The sequence below is a fragment of the Chiloscyllium plagiosum genome, unplaced genomic scaffold (genome assembly GCF_037043375.1).
Source record: "Chiloscyllium plagiosum isolate Xiang-an unplaced genomic scaffold, Cpla_swu_hap1 HiC_scaffold_8, whole genome shotgun sequence".
Lineage (NCBI taxonomy): Eukaryota > Metazoa > Chordata > Chondrichthyes > Orectolobiformes > Hemiscylliidae > Chiloscyllium > Chiloscyllium plagiosum.
This window is the reverse complement of record NW_028270146.1, coordinates 47099221-47124826: the sequence shown is the minus strand read 5'-3', so window position 1 is coordinate 47124826 and position 25606 is coordinate 47099221. Positions and strand designations below refer to the sequence as shown.

At 43.2% G+C, this 25606-nt stretch overlaps 1 long non-coding RNA gene across 1 annotated transcript in view; it reads right to left on the bottom strand.

Annotated features, from left to right (window-relative positions):
* Positions 1 to 9622: 9622 nt before the first annotated feature.
* LOC122553532 (uncharacterized) overlaps positions 9623 to 25606 on the bottom strand; it is a 75553-nt gene continuing 59569 nt past the window's right edge. Inside the window, exons 2-4 of the long non-coding RNA XR_006312756.2 lie at positions 13526 to 15016; positions 11202 to 11389; positions 9623 to 10971 (exon numbers count right to left, since the gene is read on the bottom strand). This is a non-coding gene — a long non-coding RNA (uncharacterized LOC122553532). The remainder of the gene's footprint in view (positions 10972 to 11201; positions 11390 to 13525; positions 15017 to 25606) is intronic.

Below are 25606 nucleotides of genomic sequence, written 5' to 3'. Positions count from 1 at the left end.
CTATTATCCAAGTACACATTTATTTCTGAAACAAAATAATCTCAGCTCTGATAATTGATCTAAATTTGCCTCTTGTCAATGTTTTTCCTCTCTACACTTAATAAATCAATACCCATTTTAAGATATGAAGACTGAGATTGGATAAATACTTTAAGCGTGTGGTCTCTCTAGACATGAAATTATTACATATAAACTTTTGGCTTTGCCCCAGTTCACAGAATTACAGAATTGTTACTGTGTAGATAAAGGACAGTAATTCAGGCAGCATCCGAGGACAGGCAAAATCGACGTTTTTGCCCGAAACGTCGATTTTGCCTGTCCTCGGATGCTGCCTGAATTGCTGTGCTTTTCCAGCACCACTAATCCAGAATCTGGTTTCCAGCATCTGCAGTCATTGTTTTTACCACTGTGTAGATAAAGGTCAATTGGCCCATTGAGTCTGATTAAAAACTTTACCATGTATGAACAAATGAAAAGATGTGCAATGATTGACAATAAAAGTACATTATTGAACATAATTTTGTAATGGTTAAACTCCAATCAACTTTTACAATATTAGAATAGGAAATGAACCAGAACTACATTAATGTTTTGTAAGACTACATACCATTAACAGCAAGATTCAGTTATTCAAATAAACTTAATTTAATATGGGGACATTCTTGTACAGTTCATGAAATATGATTTTGTGTTTTGAAATCTCAAAGTTTTATAGTCCATATTTCATTCCAACAATGTATCCATTGACCTCAGGTTAAAATCTTATCCTTTACAATCACTGGGGGTTAAATTTGATAGCTTCTGAGAACAGGCATAGAGATTTGATGAGCAACTGACCAGTGCTGCTGATTGTGGTGCTGGCAGTTTGCCAATTTCATGCTGCCTGGACATTTCAATGTTTTTAGAGTCTGACTAAGGGGAGACAATAGTGTGCTGGTAACCCAAGCAACTTTCTGGAGATCCCCATCTAGATTCCCCATTGTAGGTGATGGAATTTAAATTCATTAAAGAATTGAACCAAAGGTATAAGGATGATCATGAAATCAATGTTGATTGTAATTTTAAAAATTTGCTAAATTGTCCCATAGTGTCTAGGGACGTGTGGTATAGGTGAATTAGCCATGGCAAATGCTAGGTTTATGGAGATATGGTGGGAGGGCTGAGTCTGGGTGGGATGCTTTTCGGAGGGTCGGTGCATACTTGATGGGCCAAATTGTGCGCTGTAGGGATTCTACGATTCTATGTTGTTGATTCTTAAGTGCTTTTTGAAATGGTCTAGCAAACCATTCAGTTATACAACTGTTAGAAAAGAAAAAGAGAATGAAACCAGATAGACCAGCTGGCTTTGGCTAAAGTATTAGAAATGAGATTGGTAAACTCAGCCTTATTAATCTGCATAGTCATCCTTTCTAATATTTGGGGAAAACTGCAAAAATTGGATAATCTATTTCACAGACTATTCTAGCAATCATCTGACAATATAATACTCAGAGGGATACTGTAAACACAATGACTCAGACAACATCACTAACATCCCTGGGTAAGTCCTGTCCCATCGGCAGCAGAGACCTAGCAGGGATGGCAGACAATGGTGTACATTTGGAAGGGAGTTGCACTGGGAGTCCTCAACCTGGACTCTGGCTGCCATGAAGTCTCACGGCATCAGGTCAAACACAGAGAAGAAAACCTCCTGCTGATTACATTCATAATAGCCATCCCTTGGTTGATGCAGCAGTAATCCTCCATGTGCAACAACACTTGGAAGAAGCACTATTGGTCACAAGGGCCCAGATCATACTCTGGGTGGGTGACTTCGAAGTCTACCACTAAGCGTGACTCAGCACTGATGAAGAGGGTGGACTGGGTCTGTAGCAGGTGGTCAGGGAACCAACACGAAGGAAAAATCATACTTGATTTCATCCTTACAAGTCTCCCTGTCCCAGATGCAATTGTCCGTACCACCTTACAGTCATCGTGGAGACAAAGTTCCATCTTCACACTGAGAATACCCTCAATCGTGTTGTGTGACATTACCAACATTGATGCTACCGTCAAGACAGTACACCAATGCCTCTATTTCCTGAGAAGGCTAAGAAAATTTGGCATGCCCACAATGACTCTTACCAAATTTCATAAATGCACCATAGAAAGCATCCCATCCAGATGCGTCACAGCCTGTATGGCAACTGCTCTGCCGAAGACCACAAGAAACTATAGACAGTTGTGAACACAACCCCATCCATCACCAAAACCAACCATCCTTCCATTGACTCCATCTATTCTTCCCACTGTTTCAAGAAAGCAGATAATATAATCAAACATCACATCTACCCCAGATATACTCTCTTCCACCCACTTCCATCAGGCAGAAGATCCAAAAGTTTGAAGACACATACCAGCAGATTCATGAGGAGCTGTGGGCTGCGATATTCCAACACAATCTGTATCTGCACGGCCTAGCATATTCCCCACTCTACCATTACCATAAATCCGGGGATCAACACTGATTCATTGAAGAGTGCAGAAAGGCTTTTCACAATCAGCACTAGCAATATCTAAAAATGAGTTGTCACCCCAGTGAACCTACAAAATCGGATCACTTGTGTACCAAACAGTATGAACAGCAAGGAATATAGCTCAGCAATCCCACAACCAATGGATCAGATTCAAGCTTGGTAGAACTGCCATATCTAGTTATGAATGATAGTGAACAATTAAACAACTCCCTGGAGAAGGAGGCTCCACAAGTATCCCCATCCTTAGTGGTGGAAGAGCCCAACATATCAGTGCAAAAGATAATGTTGAAGCATTTGCAACAACCTTCAGCCATAAGTACAGAATAGATGATCCATCTCGACTTCCTTCAGCCAAACTAGTGAGGAAGATTTGTGTTCTAGACCTTCCTACCTAGTCAAGCTGTTCCAGTACATCAGCAATGCTGACACCTATCCAACAATTTGGAAATTTGCCCAGGTATGCCCTGTACACTAAAAAAGCAGGACAAATCCACCCCATCAGGGTGAACGTGAGGACTAGAGATACTGGAGATTAGAGTTGAGATTGTAGTGCTGGAAAAGCACAGCAGATCAGGCAGCATCCAAGGAGCAGGAGAATCGACGTTACAGGCAAAAGCCCTTCATCAGGAGTTTCCGGGCATTTCTGATGATGGGCTTTTGCCCAAAGCATCAATTCTCCTGCTCCTCGGTTGCTGCCTGACCTGCTGTGCTTTTCCAGATCCACCCCATCAGTCCACTCTCGAACATCAGTAAAGTGATGGAAGGTGTAATCAACAGTGTTATAAAGCAGCAGCTGCTTTGCTATAACCTGTCCACTAACACTTAGTATGCATCAGGGTTACTCAGTTTCTGATGTTATTAGAACCCTGAATCAAACATGGACAAAATAGCTGAATTCTAGAGACAAGCTGAGAATAACTGTCATTGATGTCAAAGCCATCTTTAATCAAGTATGACATCAAGGAACCTTGGCAAAACTAAAGTCAGTGTGATCAGGGAGGAAGTTCTCTGCCATTTGGAGACATACCTGGCATAAATGAAGATGAGGTCAGTCGTTTTAAGGTAAACTTGCAGGTTGAATCAGGAGGAAGGCAAATACAATCTCAAAAGAACTAGAATATAAAAGCAGGGATGTACTTCTGAGGCTTTATAAGGCTCTGGTCAGACCACATTTTCAATATTGTGAGCAATTTTGAGCCCCTCACCTCAGGAAGGATGTATTGGCTCTGGAGTGAGTCCAGAGGAGATATACAAAAATGATCTTAGGAATGAAAGGCTTTACATATGAGGAATGCTTGAGGACTCTGGCGCTATACTTGAAGAAGTGTAGAAAGATGAGGGGGGATCTGGTTGAACTTACAGAATATAACACTGTTCTGCATCTACCTACGCTAAATGGACTGCAGGAGTTCAAAAAGGCCTTCTCAGGGGCAACTAGGAATGGGCAATAACAAACATTCCCTTGAGGCTGTGCCTCCACATAGACATCCACTCAGACCTATTGGCATTTGAAAATGTCACTGCCATGCATGGAATTTTGGAAAATATTAGGGGTTACATAGCAGTGCCACCCACCTCCTTGCAGAAATACTTGTATCATCTACAAATATGGGTGAGGTGCCGAATGACTGAAAGTGGTTACCTGCCTTTGTTTAAGAAGGGATGTAAGAAGAAGACTGGTGGTGGGTACGTTGTTGAAGTTGATCCTGACAGGTAGGTTTCAAATACATTTGGAGAGGCAAGGAATGATTAGGGATAGTCAATATGGTTTTGTGCAAGGGAAATTGTGTCTAACAAACTTTATTGAGTTTTTTGAGGAAGTAACCAAGAAGATTGATGAAGGCAGAGTGGTGAACATTGCTTACTTGGACTTTTGTAAAACCTTTGACAAGCTTCCACATGGTAGACTAATTAGTAAAGTTAGATTACATAGGATTCAGGGAGAACTTGCCAGTTGGATACAAAATTGTCTCAACAGCAGGAGACAGAGAGTGATGATGGAGGGCTATTTGTCAGACTGGAGGACTGTGACCAGTGGTGTTCCACAGGGATTGATGCTGGCTACACTTTTGTTTGTCATTTATATGAATGATTTAGATGACAATATAGAAAGCATGGTTAGTAAGTTTGCAGATGACACCAAGATTGGTGGTATAGTGGACAGTGAAGAAGAGTATCCACAATTATAAAGAGATTTTGATTAATTGGATCAATGAGCTGAATAGTGGCAAATGCGTTTAATTTGGACAAATAAGAGGTATTGCATTTTGGTAAAACAAAGACAAGACTTACACAATTAAAAATAGGGCCTGAGCATTGTTGTAGAACAGGGTTTAGGTACATAATTCTTTGAAGTTTGCATCACAGATAGATAGGGTGGTTAAGAAGGCATTTAGCATGCTTGCCTTCATTGCCCAGACCTTTGAGTGTAGGAGTTGGGATGTAGTGTTGAGGTTGTACAGGATGTTGGTAAGGCCTCTTCTGGGGTATTATATCCAGCTTTGGTCACCTAGTTATAGGAAGGATATTATTAAGCTGGACAGTGTTCAGAAAGATTTACCAGGATGTTGCTGGGAATGGAGCATTTGAATTATAAAGAGAAGCTGCATAGGCTGGGACTTGTTTCACTGGAGCGTAGGAAGTTGAGGGATGACCTTATAGAAGTTTATAAAATCATAAAGGGTATAGATAAGGTGAATGGCAGGTGTCTTTTCCCTAGGGTGGGGGATTTCAAGTCTGGAGGGCATACTTTTAAGGTGAGAGGAGAAAGATTTAAAAAAAACATGGGGCCAATTTTTTTACACAGAGAGTGGTTTGTATATGGAATGAACTTGCAGAGGAAGTGATGGATGTGGGTATAGTTACAACATTTAAAAAACATGTAGATAAGTACATGAATAAGAAAGGTTTGGAGGGATATGGGCCAAGAGCAGGCAGGTGGAACTGGTTTAGTTTTGCAATATGGTTGGCATGGACTGGTTGGATTGAAAGGTCTGTTTCCTTGCTGTTTGACTCCATGAATCTATGACTTTCCAGGAATGAATATTATACAACAAATATTGATTGGTAATCAACTGATGGGTGCTGCCAAAATTCTGAGTGGCTGACAGCACTTAAAACAAATCTGCATTTCTTAACGGTCAGAAATATTGTGGCTGAAGCAGATGCAGGAGGCCTGCACTAAGTGACCTAGGGAATATGGTTCAATCTGGGGAATAGGAGGTTCTATAGTCTTTGGCTGCTGCATTGAAAGCCTGGTGTTGGAGGTAAAAATAATGAGAGATGACATGTATCCAGTGGAGAACTTCCAGAAACATGCTCAGTTGGAACAGATCGCCAAGCTGGTCAACTCTCAGGAGTCAAGCCCTTAAGACGTGGATGTAGTGACACAGGAAGTTCAAAGACTTCAAGCAAGTGGTCAAGTTTAGTGAATTGTCTTCAAGTATTATATCCTACCAAATGCATCATTCATCTCAGGCACTATTCAATTCTCCCACAACCTGATCATCCACTTTCTGCAATCTCTATCATTCAAAACAAACGTCTGACATAATTTGGTTTCACTGCCAGCTGCACCCCCCCCCCAGCCGCAAAACCCTTATGCACTTAGCAACACTTACAAGCCTTAAACTCACATCTCATTGTGTGAACTCACTATTCAAGTATGACAGCCACAACAGCCAAACAGATTATACAATGCTCACAAACACTTTTCCCTCTCTTTCAGGAAAACATGGTGCACTACCAGAGGCAGCAGGAGCTAGCGAGAGAGGGACAGGTATGACTGCATGTTCTTAGCCCTTGGAGGAAACATGTTGGCCATCATTAGGATATCCATTACTAGGTCAGTGGAGGGGTTTAAATCTGCAAATACCACATTCTCCTTAGACCTAATCTTACTTCTCACATTCAAGCTCCCTTCCAACCTATACCATTTTCAACTTATATGCTGGAGACGATGACCACTTGTGTCCCTTATTTTCCGTCATCTTCCCACACCATTTTCTGACCTTTATGCCTTTCGGCTTTCAGAAACCCAGGATTCCACATGTGCCCCTGTCTCTCAACCCTGTTGCTACTCCTTGGCTGCTCACCTTATGTGTGGCAGTGAGGCCTGACCCTCACAATGGTGAATTTGTACAGATCACTGAAGACCAACATGAATTTTGACATCCGTTCAGCTAAGTACTGCAAAGCTCCTCTAGACTGGCTCATGCTGCGAAAACACACTAATGATCTACTTGATCCCAAGTCAATGTATAGTTATTCTATACATTGGTGATGCATAAGCATCAGAATCAGGAGTCATGACTTCAGCATGTCATGTCATCCAATTGCCATACTGTAATTGCTGTGGTTACTCAAATAGTTATTCAAATGGAGTTGCCACAACAGACTCCAACAGAGTGATGACATCTTGATTGCTTTCAGGATCCTGAGCACTGAGCTGTATAATTTTATGCCTTTTTATACAGACCAGCTGGAAGTTGAGGGAGTGGATATAGATTGTGGTATAGGGCAGAGTTGATTTGTGGTGCCTGTAAAGTGATGCTCATGCAGTCAATGGCACCCTGCATGATGGATAATCTTGCAATTCACATGCTGTGTTTTTGTGATTCCGTTTCTCTCTGGCAAGTGAGAACAAAATGTAATTGGCTTCCCATTGAGAAGAGCAGGGTTGGCAAACAGTGGGTTGCAACCCTCAGTGGGCTCACAATTGGGGTTGCGAGCTCGGAGGCAGCAATAGCAGCTGTGAAACAAAGAGTCAAATTTGACAGTCCTAGGATTGAGTTTAAATGTGTGCAGTCTCGATTAGTGCTGGAAAAGCACAGCAGATCAGGCAGCATCCGAGGAGCAGGAAAATCAGAAATGATTCCTGATGAAGGGCTTTTGCCCGAAGCATCGATTTTCCTTCTCCTCGGATGCTGCCTGACCTGCTGTGCTTTTCCAGCACTACTCTAATCTAGACTCTGATCTCCAGCATCTGCAGTACCCACTTTCGCCTTTAAATGTGTGGAATTTTATTTCCTGTGGACATGACTCAAATTATTGAGCTGTGAGGCCCATGACTGGCACCAACAGAGCCTGTCAATGACCATAGTTCTTTTTGTGTGCTTATATCACTGCTGTTTGAGCCTCATCACATTCAAAAGCTCCCTGGCCTTCCCCCCACCCCAATTTTCACTCTGCAGTCACACCAACGGGGTAACATTAAAATGGAGTCATAACAGAAAAACAATTGGAAACACTGGAGTACTGAGCCTCATTGGATGACAAACTGTTGCAAATGTCTTGAAGCCCGGCCTGGAAGGAGACAGATAGACAAACGTTTATTTCTATAGTCACCGGCACAACCACTGGCAATGTAGCCCTTTTCTTGCTTTGAGGTCACATTTGTGGCAGCAGATGGCAGGTTCCAGTGAGGACTTCCTTTATGAAGAGCACTCATCTCAAACTTTGACCCTCATAGAGATTCAGGGAGGAGCACTGTTCCCTGAACAAGCTGGCCAATTATGGCCTCCTGCTAAGAGACCTTTCTCTCTTCCTTCTCTTTCTTCTAAGAGATGGTCCAGCTCTATATGACATCTGTACACTCTCCAAAACAGGTGGAGTTCCAAACAAAAGCCTTATTAAAGTAACCATGTTTGGAAGAAACGAGTTGATGCAGAAGCTTTAAATCAGTAAGAACTCCTTGAGACCCTATCCTTATGCCCGAAATTTGATTCTCCTGCTTCTTGACCTGCTATGATTTTCCAGCACCACACTCTCAACCCTGATCTTCAGTCATCTGCAGTCCTTACTTTCTCCCACCTGTCACATCACTCCCTGTAGGCTTTTACAACTTAAAACAACTACAGAGAGCAGCAGGCACTTATAGGTTTAAAAAACAGACACAAGAAATCAACCAATAACAAACTTGTAAATGGTGTCAATCCATTTAAATAGGGGTAATTTGGTGGGTGGGAGGTTTCTTCCTGCAGCTTAATGCATTCAATGTGACACTGGGATAGGGCATTAGTTGGAATGTTGCAATCCAAAACGGTATCACAGGTTTTCTGGTGAATGCTGTTTAATGAGATGTTCTGCCTACTCCACATATTTTTGGCAGTTGGACTACATACATTAACAGCTTCACCAATATAACATCTGGCATGATTTTCCCACAAGATTCTTTTGGTGCACCACAGACTCTAATTTGGAATCCAACGGCACTCACAAAGCCCCCAAAAAAGGCAGCAATTACTTAAAGTTTTCACTCACTGTATTGTAATTAATTATATTCTCCCACAATTCATTTCTTATAGCAGTACAACTTAAGAACTCTAGCAAGAGAGGAAAACAGCTAAGTTATTCCCTTTATTAAAACAAAATGCCTGAACACAGATGAATGGCAGATAAAGAACTATGAGCTCCGTATTCACCCATAAATAGAAATCAGGAAGTTACATAAAAGTTAATGTTTAAAGTCCAATAACACACAGTAAGGTAGTTCAATTCAAAATGATCAAGAAAGAAATGGACTGGATTGTACAAGAAGAATTGGCTTAAAGGCTGGTGGTGAAACAGCCTCACCAGCTAATGCCCCGCAATTAGATTTAAGGGTCATCAGGGCACTGATTGTCTGATGTCATGACTTCTGTCCTCATGTGAATGATGTCCTGCTTCCAAGAGCTTCCAGCCAGTTAGACGATCAGCAGCTCTCCAGTCCACTGACAGCAATGGTCACTGCTGGGACTCTAGCCATTCTCCAACAAGGTGCCATGGCAATGACGGATTGGAAGGTAAGTGGGGCAGCCTTTCCAGGGCCAGTCAGACAGGGAAAGGGGCCCCAATCAGCTGGTCAAGGCCCTTTGTTAGATACTGAGTCACCAAACAGTAAGAACCTCCTCTCCAAACTCTTGTCCAAGCCACCAGCATTTACCTGACAGCTTTGTCTGTCTTTGCACACACCCTCCCACTGATAAAATACCAGCAGAGGTAGGTAGACCAAGTGAATTTATGTTTTAAAAGGAGCCAATCTAATGAGTTAACAAAAGATTGAGTTTATTAGTTATAAAATGCAAAAAGAAATAATAACCCAACATACATGTGTGCAGATTAGAAAGAATAAGTGAGCACAAAAATAGATAAATGTTATGAAATAATTTGGATCAGTATCTCGGGGCCATTACTAAAGAGTGGCTAGTGGAAAATTGTTAATTGAACAATCAATTTTGGAATTTTGGCTGCGCAAGTTAGTTAAAATTGTCTTAGAGCCATAAAGTCACACATCACACACAGAAACAGACCCTATGGTCCAAACAGTCCATGCTGAACATAATCCCAAACTAACTTGTCCCACCTGATTGTTCCTGGCCCATATCCCTCCAAACCTTTCCTATTCATGTACTTATCCAAATGTCTTTTAAACGTTTTAAACCTCATTCACCGTTTCCTCAAGGTGTCCATTCCACACACGATCCACCCTCTGTGTAAAAAGGTTGTCTCTCATGCCTCTCCTCTCACTTTAAAAATGTGCCCTCTAGTCTTGAAATTCTCCATCCTAGGAAAAGACACCTACCGTTAACTCTATACCCCTCGTTATTGTATAAACCTCAATCAGGTCCCTTCTCAATCTCCTATGTCCCAGTGAAAAAAATCACAGCTTATCCAGCCTTTCCTTATAACACAGACTTTCCATACCCGGCAAAATCCTGGTAAATATCTTCTGAGCCATCTCCAGCCTAAAAATATCCTTTCTATAACTGGGCAACCAGAACTGGACACAATATTCCAGAAGAGGCCTCACCAATGTCTTATACAACCTCAACATGATTTTTCAACTCCTATACTCTGTCTTGTTTCATTTTGACAGTGGTTGGTTGGCTGCATTTCGAGAGAGAGAGTCTGCTGTTGTCCCTATTTCCTTTTGACTGGCTTGTTAGCTAATTGGCATCTAGTACTCAGAGCAAGATAGAGATCGTACCTGCAATGTAGGGGTGACTGTTGGATTGTTCTTAGACTGACCTTCACAGCACATAGTACTTTGGATTTCTGATACATTATGACAGCACATGTGCTGACCAGAATGTTTAGAATGCTCGAGACAGATTTTGCAGACATTTCTCACCTGGAGTAATGAAAGTAGAGGCACATTCCCAGAAGACCAACCTTCAGCTCCATCTGACAGACACCTGCTGTTCTCTCACGAAGACTGCATGCTCACTGTCCCCACCGTTCATTCTGCCTATTGTCACATTTGATTTTGGGATTCAACTTCTGGCAGCTTGCAGCTGCGGTCGTTTATTGCCAACAACTAAATTTTGACAAGAAGAGTCTCTTGGAGAAAGTGAGGAGTATAGGTGCTGGAGATCAGAGTCGAGAGTGTGATGCTGGAAAAGCACAGCAGGTCAGGCAGCATCCGAGAATGCCCACTCATTCCTGATGAAGGGTTATGCCCAAAACATCGATTCTCCTACTCCAAGAAAAGACACAATGTAGTTTATTACATGATAGTAATCAGATACAAATTACATTAGTAAGATAGGCATTGTTAATAAAATTATGAGGATGACAGGCCTATCCTCTTCAAGATTCTCAAATACTTTGTCTTATGCACAAACTTGTATGACATCAGATTGGTTGGAGGCTTAAAGCAGTCTCTAACATTAACCTTTCAGAACAATTAACTTATACAGCACTTACTGGTGTCACATAGCCAGCTGGACCAGAATTATTTGGTCTACACCAAGGTGCTAAACGTCTACAGTTGGGTCTTGGAGGCCCACAGCTATTGAAGTCTTCCACCAGCGTCTTCAATGGAAGGGCCAGTTACTGGTTCAAAACTCATAGGATCTGAAAGGTAGTGTTACCATCCCCATAGAGACTGATAACTTTTGAAAAGAGAATTATCTACTGTTTGACAGGAAGATCCAAAGGACCTGATTTCATATTTTAAGACTTTTACTGCAACAAATAAACTGAAACAAACAGATCCAACATTAATTAACAGGCAACTGATAAACCAAACTAAAGAAAATGGTAATTTTCATTTCCTGTAACTAGCACAATGGAAATGTTTTACAGAACATCTTTACACAGTGTTATACTTTAAATCATTAAGAAACATTACAAGCATAGTTCCATGATAATCAAAGCTCACCAATGGAGATTAATGTCTCTCGTCATTCCAGGTCAAAGCTTCCAGTATTTCTTGATCATTGTTCCACTTACTTTTCAGGTTTTCCAGATCTAGTTATCATCAACAAGGCACTTTGGTTGTCTATTCCTTAAATTTTAAAGAGTTTCATCTGTTTTGGCCCCTTCCTTTATTTAATAGAAATTGAACTCTTACAAGCATCTTGTCTGGTGTTAAAATATAACTAGTTGACCTACAATTCCCACTGCATTAGTATCTTTGTCTATTTGTATCAAAATTATTTTTTGTGTGAGATATTGTGAAAGTGTTTCAAACCAGGCACACATTACTTTAATGAGTTTCAGTTTCCAAGGCAACCAGAACTAATGGTATGTCTCTGAACTGAGGTATTTTGTTACTCTGCCATGCCCCATCCAATAAGGTTCAGTGTCCATGACACTAGGTGGAAGGCAGGTACTAAGTTGGCATAAGGGCAATTCTTAATTATTTCTGTTAACTATATAAAGGAAACTTATGCCCCACTCCCACCCTGCCCAGAGAGGGAGGTGAAGGGAGGGATATTCATTCGGGTGTTTGGATGTGGGCTGGTGACTCTTGTTCCACTCCGATTAAGCATGTGGTAAGAAGGCCCATGCACACTCATCCAGACTTGCTATTTATGTTGAGGCCCTTAAATGGCCATTTAATGTCTCCTGGGGAAAGGTCGTCAAGTGCTTGTGTGGAACAAGATGCAGCGGGACTTCCGGAAAAAGAGATGATTTGGTGCTACCCAGGGCCCTCCACCATCTCCACAAGATTCCAGTCTCAGGTGGGACTAGGTTGCAGGATTCAAAATTTCAGGGTGAATTTTATATTCTGAGATCAAGATTGCTGCTGTCCCATGTGTGTAAAATCCAGTAGGATGATGTCACATTGTGAACAGTATCCCATAATACAGAGGTCAGTATCCATTTAAATAAAAATGAAGGACTATTGAGCTTGTTAACAAGTTAACTGAGCAGAACAATACTCTGCCCTTGTCAAAATGTGGTGTTTGTACAGGAAACACATTCAATAAGACATAGGTTTTTAACAGGAAGTGCTAGAAAGGTGGGTATAATGGCTTCAAGTCAGACAGTGGCTGAAGGATGTGAAACTTGAAAGGGTTCAGAAAAGATTTACAAGGATGTTCCCAGGGTTGGAGAATTTGAGCTACAGGGAGAGGGTGAATAGGCTGGGGCTGTTCTCCCTGAAGCGTCAGAGGCTGAGGGGTGACCTTACAGAGATTTATAAAATCATGAGGGTCATGGATAGGATACATAGACAAGGTCTTTTCCCTGGGTAGAGGAGTCCAGAACTAGAGGGCTTGGGTTTAGGGTGAGAGGGGAAAAATTTAAAATTACCTAAGGGGCAACTTTTTCATGTAGAGGATGGTGTGTGTATGGAATGTACTGCCAGAGGAAGTAGTGGAAGCTGGTACAATTACAGCATTTAAAAAGTATCTGGATGGGTGTATGAATATGAAGGGTTTAGAGGGATATGGCCAAGTGCTGGCAAATGGGACTAGATTAGGTTAGGGTATCTGGTCGGCGTGGACAAGTTGGACCGAATCATCTATTTCCATGCTGTATATTTCTGTGACTATGACTTGACCAGAATTTGGTATTGTGCTTTCATTTCTTTTCCTGCTCATTTAAAATTAAAAATTAAGCCATTTCCTGATGACAAAGGAACAGCCAGGCAATCCTATAAAGAAAATTATACACTGTAGCATTTGTGATGAGCACACTGCACTGAATGGGAACACTCCATTCTATGGGAAGGAGAAGGTGGAGGGGTAGGGAAGCTGACCAAAGAAAGGAGTACCTTGTAGTCCAACCAGCTGGCTTACCTGATGTTGAGCAAGAACCTCCAGAGAAGGGACTGTCACACCAATATATTCAACTAACTCAGGCAGAGCACCAATGCCTCTAAAGACTCTGACTGTTCAGGGGTACAATCACAGCACATGTTAGCTCCCACTATCACATCCAACTGGGGAAGTAAGCACCTGATGCCTGAGGTCTTGAAGATCCTGGATCTTTTCACTAGTGGTTGGGTCTTTCTCGGTCTCATCTGCAGACCTATGTGAGATCTCACAGCTGGCTGTGCTTCTCTGCTTCAAGGTGGTGCTTGGAACCCATGAATGTATTTTATTTACAGACAACAATGCCAATTAAACTGAAAGAGCCAAAGGCTATGACAGTATTACCAGTTTCCAAAGGCATAATAGTCTGAACTCATGTGGCCATTAAAGAACCTTCTTGCCTGCTGGGGATTCACAGACTGGAAGGAATATCATTCCTCTCACACACAGCTGGTATGCAACAACAGACAATGCAGGTCTGTGCACACTGTTCAGGCAGCAGCCATAATCCCTATGTACTGAGGCACTGCCAGGTGCCAGGAATATTCAGTGGGCACAAACTTTAGATAGTTGCTGATGCAGGACAAAGGTTACTCTCTTAAGAGATGGCTGATAACATCAGCACTAAACCCATGGATGGAGGTACAATGAGTTGTCCCATTGTCTGTGATAATCTTGTTGTGCCTCCTGTGGTTGTCTGAGACTATCAGGGATCTTGCATAATGGAGATCTCCTGCATGAGGCTTAATAATCACCATGTGTCAATGGCAGAGAGGCAGAGAAGCCACAGAAAGTGCCTCAGAGGTGTCCTTTGCTGGTTGCAGCAGCTGCTGATCCGTCATCCTGAGGTCTATTTAATACTCGTCTGCTTTTTTGTGAAAATAAAACTGTGACAAGTCTCCACATTCCTCAGCCATCTCTTGCCTTGAACTCAGAACTTTGAAACAAGACGTTGCAGTTTAGAGCACATAACTAATTTCCAATTTTTGAATTCCTAGGTTTGGCCTTCCATGTAGTTCTCTGAATGGAGGAAGTCATGCCTTGTCCAGAGTGGGTGATGGCAGCACCCATAGCTTGCATGGATTTCTGCACCATTCCTGCCAGCGTACATAAGTTCTTTGGAATCTCTGCCACATCTTCACATTCCTCCCACAAAATGTCCAGTAGTATTCATCATGAACAACTCCAGGGACTCATCATCAGACTGGGGCTCAGCATCTAGATCACTTCCAACACTGCAACACATGATTACTAGCAGCCTGCATGATATCATGTGTCTGACAGTTGGTCTTGTGTCTCTGATATGTTCACATTGTGTGGAAGCTTTGAGGTGCTTCATACATAACCACCAACTGAGGCGCATGTATCTGATGTGGAGCAGGGATGTAAAGATGAAGAAAGATGTGAGGGCTCTGCCTTCTTCGGGGATGAGCAAGAGTCCCTCTCAGCTTATGGTGGCAACTCAAGATGTTTGTCCTGTGGTGGAAACCAAATAAGAAAAATAAGGGATATGATCATTGTCATTTGAGGTGAGTTCAAATGACACACTTCATGATACTCTCTCGCACGTTTAGGAGATGGTAGGTAGTACTTGAATTTTAAACCCTTTCAGACGGACAGTGCTTTCCTCAATAATGCAAACCTCCACAATCAGAAGCGTTAGTTAATATGAAGTGTTCTTTGATAAGTCATTTTCTCTGAGTGCCCTGGCAGTCAAGGACACTTGTGATAAATATTCCTGAAATACCTATTGAAAGCCTTAGGGTTTTCCTTGATCCTATCTGCCAATGACTTCTCATGTCCCCTCCTGGCTCTTCTTAGCTCTCTCTTTAGGTCTTTCCTGACTAACTTGTAATTCTCAAATGCTCTAACTGAGCCATCACATCTCATCCTAACATAAGCCTTCTTCTTCCTCTTGACAAGAGATTCAACTTCCTTAGTAAACCACAGCTCCCGCGCTCAACAACTTCCTCCCTGCCTTACCGGTACATATTTATCAAGGACCTGCAATAGCTGGTCCTTGAATAAACTCCACATTTTAATTGTGCCCTGCAGGTTCCTTTCCCATCCAATGCATCCTAAATCTTGCCTAACCGCATCGTAATTGCATTTCGCCAGCTATAACTTTTGCCTTTTGGTATATACCTATCCCTTTCCATCACTAAAGTAAAATAACTGAATTGTGGTCACCAAAACCAAAGTGCTCACCTCCCTCCAAATCTAACATCTCGCCGGGTTCATCCCAGTACCACTCCTAATGTGGCATCGCCCCTTGTTGGCCTGTCTACATACTGTGTCAGAAAACCCTCCTGCACACGTTGGACAAAAACTGACCCATCTAAACTACTTGAACTAAAGTATTCCCAGCTGGAAAAGCACAGCAGGTCAGGCAGCATCCGAGGAGCAGGAGAATCGACGTTTTGGAATTCCTGAAGAAGGGCTTATGTCCGAAACGTCAATTCTCCTGCTCCTCGGATGATGCCTGACCTGCTGCACTTTTCCAGCAACACATTTTTCAGCTCTGATCTCCAGCATCTGCAGTCCTCACTTTCTCCTAAAGTATTCCCAGTCAATATTTGGAACATTAAAGTCCCCCATCACAACTACCCTGTCAGTCTTGCTCCTATTGAGGATCATCTTTGCTATCCTATCCTCTACATCTCTGGAACTATTTGGCGACCTTCAGAAAACTTTCAACAGGGTAACCTCTCCTATCCTGTTTCTAATCTCAGCCCATACTACCTCAGTAGACGGGTCCTCAAACATCCTTTCTGCAACCGGGTACTCCTTGACTAACAATGCCACACCACCTCCTCTTTTACTGTTTTCTCTGTTCATACTGAAACATCTAAATCCTGGAACCTGCAATAACCATTCCAGTCCCTGCTCTATCTATATTTCTGAAATGGCCACAACATTGAAATCCCAGGTACCAACCCATGCAGCATGTTTACCTACCTTATTCCAGGATGCTCCTGGTGTTGAAGTTGACACACTTCAGACTAACTTCTTGCTTGCCGGTGCCTTCTTGTGATCTTGAAATCTTAATTCTGACTTCACTACTCACTACCTCCCATATACTGGAACTACAGTTTAGGTTTCCATCCCCCTGGTGAATGTTTAAATCCACCCAAAGAGCATTAGCAAGCATCCCTCCCAGAATATTGGTACCTCTCTGGTTCAGATGAAGTCCATCCTGTTTGTCGAGGTCCCACCTACCCCAGAAAGAGGCCCAATTATCCAGGGATCCAAAACCCTCCCTCCTGCACCATCCTTGTAGCCAAGTGTTCAACTCCTCTCTCTCCCTATTCCTCACCTCACTAGCATGTGGCACAGGCAACAAACTAGAGATAACAACTCTGTTTGTTCTAGCTCTAAGCTTCCACCCTAGCTTCCTGAATTTCTGCCTTAAATCCCCATCTCTCTTCCTACTTATGTTGTTGGTGCCAAATTGGACCATGACTTGGGGCTGTTCTCCCTCCCCCTCAAGGATCCTAAAAACACAATCCGAGACATCACGAACCCTGGTACCTGGGAGGCAACACACCAAATACGAGTCTTTCTCGTTCCCACAGAACTTCCTATCTGTCCCTTTTAATATAGAGCCCCCAATGTCTAATGCTCTGCTCCTCTCCCCACCCTCCCTTCTGAGCAACAGGGACAAACTCTGTGCCAGAGACCTGTACCCCATGGCTTACCCCTGGTAAGTCCCCCCCCCGTAAGTCAACTACCTCATTGTAACTCCTCTCAATAACCCCCTCCACCTCCCAAATGATCTGAAGTTCATCCAGCTCCAGGTCCAGTTCCCTAACATGGTTTTCAAGGAGCTGGAGTTGGGTGCATTTCCCATAGATGTAGTCAGCAGGACATGACTGGTGACCCTTATCTCCCACATTCTGCAGGAGGAATATTCAACTGCCCTAACCTCCATTCCCACAATTCTAAATTCCCAACGGGACTACTGAAAAACTAAAAAAAAACAGTCACCTTACCAATCACCTTACAGAACCTTTATTTTTGGTCAGAGGATGAGGACGGGTGGGAGACATTACCCGAGTAGAGTTTCGGGTAAAGCAACCACCCAAATATAAAACCCTCTTACCCAGCAGTCCCGTGGTCGCTCCTGCTCAGTGTATGCTCCACCTATACACAAGGTAAGCTTTTATATGTTTTAAAATTTACCTTCCCATCGGGCCTCTGGTCCTTGCTCCTTCTATTCCGGGAAAATGAAACAGTTGCCTATGCCCCAAGTTTTGGAATACTTTCTCCACACCCAACCCCCTCTCCTCACTTTGCCCCTTTAAGATATTTCTTAAAACTTTCCTGTTTGACTAAACATTTGACCCAATATCTTCTCATGGAGTTCAATACAATGTTTGGATTTATAATGTTCCTGTAGAGTGGCTTGAGACAATGTATTACTTTAAATTTACCACATGAACATAAGTTGTTATTGCTGTTAAGGGAAATATGACAAGTGGGATACCTTGGAAAACAGTATTGGAACTTCAGTTTTGAAACTTAAAACAACATGATCAATCTGCAGCTGAACAACTAGAAAGGCAACTGACTCTAAAAGCTAATATGACCCACATTGGACAAAATATTTCATTGTGCTGAGTGTTTAAAATTTCATATAATGTGCATTTAAAGTATTACATAAAGTAAAAAAAATGCACAAGCACAGTGTGAAGTTTGTAAAATAATCAATACGAAGTAGAAAGTTATCTTGGATATTTTGTGGATTTGACGCATAACTTATTCAATCACTTTAGAGCAACAATCAACAGATTGCATAGAACAAGAACAAAGCATAAATGGTAGAGTACTGGTCAGAATAAGCAATTCATCAACTATGTGGTATGTTGGCCAGACAGCACTTAAAGTACTGAAGATAATTCTACTTATCAAGGCACATAGGAGACATTCAGTCACTGGTAATAGTGAAAACAGTAACAAATAAAACCAACCTGGGATTAGGAAATCTGTAATTTGAGGAAACTGGAGAAATCTGATTGGAATTTCCATCCTTATTGGGATACAAATGGAGGTGGAATCATAAAAGACAATGGCTGCCGAGCAGCTGCCAGAAGTCTATCTCCATCTCCACATTCTATCTTTTTGTGCAGTTTCAGAAAAAGGCAAGTGGCAAATCAGACTGGCACCTATTAAAGCATTCATTAAGCAGATTGGGCCTCACAAACAGGCTTGATTTTAATTGCGACAACTTTTTCCAGGAAGAAGCTGGAAATCAGGAGTCTTCAGCAATTCTACCCAGTGAGTGATGGTGTGAACAGTAATGGAGACAGGGCATCAGTCAGTCACTGGAAATAGTGCTTTAAAACTCTAAGTTGGATTGTTTAAACAATTCAATTGATCACAATCATTTCATTATTCTGGTCATTTTTTATTGAGGCTTTTTTTATAAACTCATACATGTGAATGTGGGCATTGCTGGTTAGTAGATGGTGGTGAGTTGCCTTCTTAAACTGCTGAAACCCTTGGATTGTAGGGACACTCACAAAGCTGCTACGGATGGAGGTCCAGGATTCTACTCAGTGATAATGAAGACACGGCAATATGGTTCCCAGTCAGGATGGTGAGTGGCTTGGAGAATAACTTGCAGGTGGTGGTGCTCCCATGCATCTGCTGACCTTGTCTTTCTAGATGGAAGTGTTCATGGATTTGGAAGGTGCTGTCTAAGAAACCTTGGTGAATTACTGCAGTGCATCTTGTATTGATTGTGAAGGAAGTAATAATTGAAAATGCTGACTGGTCTGTCAATTGGAGAGCAAGAACATTTGGAGGCCAGTTATCACACTGCAAACTGCAGCCAACAACTCTCAACCTTCTACAAAGATGGAAGGATGGTAGTCAAGCCCACTCTCAAATAAGCACACATTCATTTCTGAGTATACTTTGCCAAAGCTGGTAGCAGACCCACGTCCAGTTTACATTAGGAACTAGGTGTTGCGTCATGACAGCTTGGAGTCTGAGACAGGAACTCAACATGGGATCAGTCCCAACTTCCAAATTCCACCTGCAGTGGGTAAATCAGGTCCTAATAGATTTTAAATAATGAAAGCTGGTAATCGAGCAATGATGCCATAGCAGTTTTTAAGGTTCATAAATGATATTGCAAATTTAAATCTTAAAAATGATTGAAAATGGACAGTGAAAGTGAAATAAAGTGATATTTGTTCCACAACAACTTAAGTACATATGAAACATAAGAACATAATTCACAGTCTTCCACATTATCTTTCAACTGTCACTTTTTTGCCACCTGACCTAACCTATTCTTTTTGTCAATGTAATAATTCAGGAAACCCGACTGGAAAGGATCATCATTTATTATTGAACACCAAAATACAGCCACTACTTGGCCTGTATATAGGCTAGTCCCAGTCCAGGGCAGGCAGTCATGCAGACCCATCCCTGCGTCATTTCAACAAGCTCCATAGGATATTAATTAGTCATTCCCCATGAACCTTTTAGGGGTTATTGCAGTTTCCTTGAATTTCTGAGCAGGTTGCCCCTATGGTCCCATCTTTGCTATTCTAAAATGAAACAATTGCTCGCATACATTGAGAAACCAAGATATAATTAATGCCTCATCATTTCCTCATATCCTGTGTATTCGCATAGAGTTCAGATTTTCTCCACCTTTTAATACTAATCTAGCAAAATTTAGGCATTTGCTACTACATAATTACTACAATTGAAAATTCCCTGACTGAGGATACTAATACATGGGTGGAAAGTGTGAGAAAATCTTTGCTTTTGGAAATATGCTGGTGTGGTTGACATACGCACCATGGTCAGCATCTTATATGGGCCTGAACGATGTGGGCTTTTGGCGGATGTGGCTGAATCATGTGGGAGATCCTGCAAGCTCTATCTCAACATTTGGAGCAACTTGATTTTTAATTAAGTTCCATGCCTCACAGTAGAATCCTCTCTAGAGAGCACTGAGCTTGCTCGTTACCTACCAGATCACATCCTGCCATATTAATGTGCAGCTTTCTATCCTACCAAACACCACAAAAAACTAGATGCTGAGAATTCTCAATTTGGAGGTCGCAGCAGGTAAATGGCAACAAGCTCACCACTTGTTCCTAAGGAACTCTGTCCTTCTCACCAGGCATCAACATCTCAGGGCACACTTCATGGGAACTGACCACACTCAACCCATGTCCACACTGAAGTGTCGGAGGTTGAGGGGTGACCTGATAGAGATTTATAAAATCATGAGGGTACAGATTTGGTGAATAGCAAAGGTCTCTTCCCTAGGGTGGGTGAGTTCAAAAGAAGTGGAGATTTCTTAAAGTGAGAGGAGAAGGACTTAAAAAAGCCCCGAGGGGCAACATTTTCACACAGCAGGTGGTTCTTATATGGAATGAACAGTCAGAGGAAGTGGCTGATGCAGGTACAGTTGCAACATTTAAAAGACATTTGGATAGGTATATGAATAGAAAAGGTTTAAAGAGATATGAGCCAAATGCAGCCAAGTGGGACTAGCTTATTTTGGAAAAGTTGGTCAGCGTTGATGAGTTGGACTGAGGATCTATTTCCATGCAGGATAGTTCTCGGACTCTGTGACAGTACGTGCCAATCTGCATGAACCCTCTGTTCCACTTACAGCATTGGAACTTCAATGCTGTACCTCAGGGTGAAACAGCAACTATCATTCTAATACTGCTTCAGGCTTACTTTGCCTTCAGGGACAGGCACCCAGCTAATTCTCTGGGCATGGTGGGTGGTAGAATGGGGCTAAAATCAGGTGAGATTATTGCCATTGGGATGGGATAGGTAGTTTGTTAAGAACCTAAACAGGAATTGTTAGAGAAACTCAGCAGGTTCTGAAGAAGGGTCACTGGACTTGAAATATTAGTTCTGCTTTCTCTCCATAGCAGCTACCAGACCCGCTGAATTTCTACAGCAATTTCTATTTTTGTTTCAGATTTTTAGCATCCATAGTTTTTTGGATTACAAGTTTGTTAAGATATGGTGAGTGATCTTGCAAGGCCTCATAGAGAGGCACCCTCCAAAAAACCTGATGGAACTGACACTTAGCCAGAAAAATGCAAGATTCAGTCCCATGTTTGTGAAATAGTAGGTGAAGCTTACTTATAGCAGAACCAACCTTACAGTTTGGAAATATCTTCAATTGCAATTTGTCTGCAAACACTTTCATCAGGCTAGAAGATCCAACTCCTCTGAACTGGCTCCAAGTTTCTGATTATTTCCACCCACACACACAGGCTGGCATCTGTCACATAGGCCTCACATAGATTCCTGGTTTAATATAACTTCACTCCAATGTCCTCTAGTCCATAATGTGAAACCAAAAACATGGGTGTGGTATAAAAATATAACTTGTAGCAATTTTATACCTTTAATAATTTAAAGGATCATATGATTGCTAAGCTTTATTTTCATTTAAATATGACTCTGTGTAATTTCTGGTGCTATAACAATGCACAAAGGTTTGGTTTTCACATTGTAAAGTGAAAGGGGGAAGTACAGTTGAGTAAACAGGCAAGTGTGGGACTAGCTGGACATAGAAACATATCAAAATTTCCACTTTCTAGTTGTCCATGCCATGCATGAAATGAAATAAATTATTGTTTACTTGTCAATTCAGTTGCCGAGAAATTTGAAATTAACATTCTAACAAGAGTATTGATTGGTTAGTTTTGTTTTTCCTGTTTTCAAATTAATTAAAACCATCAGAAACATCTGCCATTTTGATTGGTCATTTGATAGAATTTACTGCAAGATCATTTTCAGTTTAAGAGTGAAATATACTTTTGACAAACCTCCATATTTTTCTCTTTCAGGTACTTATAGTCTTGCTTTGTGATTCCCACATTTTCTTTTTTACTTCTGACTTTCAACCTTTTTAGTTTTCCCTTTTTGTTTGAAATGCATTGGGAGAGGTTCTGGGAAAGAATTCTAATTCTGGTGCTTACTCTCTCTAGGGATGTGACAATAATAACAGACATGCACACAATACTCGCTTCCAGTTAAATTAGCAAGAAACAGCTGGCAAAGTAATGAGTTTGTATTGGGTCCAGGTGAGAAGGGGTTAAGCGCATAAGAACAACAAGGGTGTGTAAGAAAAAGGCTTCAACCGGTTTGGTAAGTTTAAAGAATTAAAATCTGGGTGTACATGGGGATTTAGTTCATTAATATGTTTTCAGGAAGGAAATCTAGCTTTCTTAGTGAAAGGGGAAAGATATAAAAGAGACTGAAGGGGCAACTTTTTCATGCAGAGGGTAGTATGTGTATGGAGTGAACTACTAGAGGAAGTGGTAGTTCAACAGTTGCAACATTTAAAAGGCATCTGGATGGGTATATGAACAGGAAGGGTTTGGTGGGATATGGGGCAGGTGCTGACAGGTGGGACTAGATTGGGTTGGGATAGCTGGTCAGCATGGACGTGTTGGACCGAAGGGTCCGTTTCCGTGCTGCATCCCTATGACTCTATAACTCATTTGGTATGAACCATGTCTGGTCCAGAAATACAGCAATGGGTTGACTCTGGAATACCACTTGTATCAACAAAAAAGGAATGAAATTGGATGGACTACCAGACATCAAAATAGGCAACGGATATGCTAAGAGCACACTTAATGCAGCCTATTCTGTGAAATCCTCCTTATTAACATCTGAGGAATTGTGTCTAAATTAGGTGAGCTTTTCCACAGATTACCCAGAAATTACCATATTTCAGAACCACATATCAACCATAGATCCATCACCAGACCTGAATATATTCTGTTCCACCCGACAGATAAACCTGAGGTTGCTGTACAATAGGAGAAAGTGAGGTCTGCAGATGCTGGAGATCAAAGTTGAAACTTTATTGCTGGAACAGCACAGCAGGTCAGGCAGCATCCAGGGAACAGGAGATTCGACGTTTCGGGCACAGGCCCTTCCTCAGGAATGAGCAGAGAGTGTTCAGCAGGAGAAGACAAAAGGTAGGGAGGAGGGACTTGGAGGAGGGGAGTTGGAAATGTGATAGGTGGAAAGAGGTCAAGGTGAGGGTGATAGGTCGGAGTAGGGTGGAGGCGGAGAGGTCAAGAAGAAGACTGCAGGTCAGGAAGGCGGTGCCGGGCTGGAAGGATCCGGCTGAGACAAGGTGGGGGGAGGGGGGATGAAGAAACTGGTGAAGTCCAAGTTCATCCCCTGCGGTTGGAGGGTTCCCAGTCGGAAGATAAGACGCTCCTCCTCCGACCGTCGGGTTGTTGTGGTTTGGCGGTGGATGAGTCCAATGACCTGCATATCCTCGGTGGAGTGGGAGGGGGAGTTGAAATGCTGTGCCACAGGTTGGTTGGGTTGGTTCGTCCGGGTGGCCCAGAGGTGCTCCCTGAATCGCTCTGCAAGTAGGCGGCCTGTCTCCCCAATATAGAGGAGGCCACACCGGCTGCAGCGGATGCAGTAGATGATGTGGGTGGAGGTGCAGGTGAATCTGTGGCGGATATGGAAGTTTCCCTTGGGGCCTTGGAGAGAAGTGAGGGGGGAGGTGTGGGCGCAAGTGTTGCACCTCCTGCGGTTGCAAGGGAAGGTGCCGGGAGTGGTGGTTGGGTCGGTGGGGGGTGTGGATCTGACAAGGGAGTCGCGGAGGGAGTGGTCTCTACGGAAAGCTGATAGGGGAGGGGAGGGAAATATATCCTTGGTGCTCCTGCCCAAAATCCACAAACCTGACTGCCCCGGACGACCCATCGTCTCAGCCTGCTCCTGCCCAACCGAACTCATCTCGGCATACCTCGACACGGTCCTGTCCCCATTAGTCCAAGAACTCCCCACCTACGTTCGTGACACCACCCACGCCCTCCACCTCCTCCAGGATTTCCGCTTCCCCGGTCCCCAACGCCTCATCTTCACCATGGACATCCAGTCCCTGTACACCTCCATCCCCCATCACGAAGGACTCAAAGCACTCCGCTTCTTCCTTTCCCGCCGTACCACCCAGTACCCTTCCACCGACACCCTCCTTCGACTGACCGAACTGGTCCTCACCCTGAACAACTTTTCTTTCCAATCCTCCCACTTTCTCCAAACAAAAGGAGTAGCCATGGGCACCCGCATGGGTCCCAGCTATGCCTGCCTCTTCGTAGGGTATGTGGAACAATCCATCTTCCGCAACTACACTGGCCCCACCCCCCATCTTTTTCTTCGCTACATTGATGACTGTATCGGCGCTACCTCGTGCTCCCACGAGGAGGTTGAACAGTTCATCCACTACACCAACACCTTCCACCCCGACCTCAAATTCACCTGGACAGTCTCGGACTCCTCCCTCCCCTTCCTAGACCTTTCTGTTTCTATCTCAGGCGACCGAATCAACACGGACATCTACTACAAACCTACCGACTCCCACAGCTACCTGGACTACACCTCCTCCCATCCTGCCCCCTGTAAAAACGCCATCCCATTCTCCCAATTCCTTCGTCTCCGCCGCATCTGCTCCCAGGAGGACCAGTTCAAAATACGTACAACACAGATGGCCTCCTTCTTCAAGGACCGCAATTTCCCCCCCGACGTGGTCGACGGTGCCCTCCACCGCATCTCCTCCACTTCCCGCTCCTCCGCCCTTGAGCCCCGCCCCTCCAACCGCCACCAGGACAGAACCCCACTGGTCCTCACCTACCACCCCACCAATCTCCATGTACAGCGCATCATCCGCCGTCACTTCCGCCACCTCCAAACAGACCCCAGCACCAAGGATATATTTCCCTCCCCTCCCCTATCAGCTTTCCGTAGAGACCACTCCCTCCGCGACTCCCTTGTCAGATCCACACCCCCCACCGACCCAACCACCACTCCCGGCACCTTCCCTTGCAACCGCAGGAGGTGCAACACTTGCGCCCACACCTCCCCCCTCACTTCTCTCCAAGGCCCCAAGGGAAACTTCCATATCCGCCACAGATTCACCTGCACCTCCACCCACATCATCTACTGCATCCGCTGCAGCCGGTGTGGCCTCCTCTATATTGGGGAGACAGGCCGCCTACTTGCAGAGCGATTCAGGGAGCACCTCTGGGCCACCCGGACGAA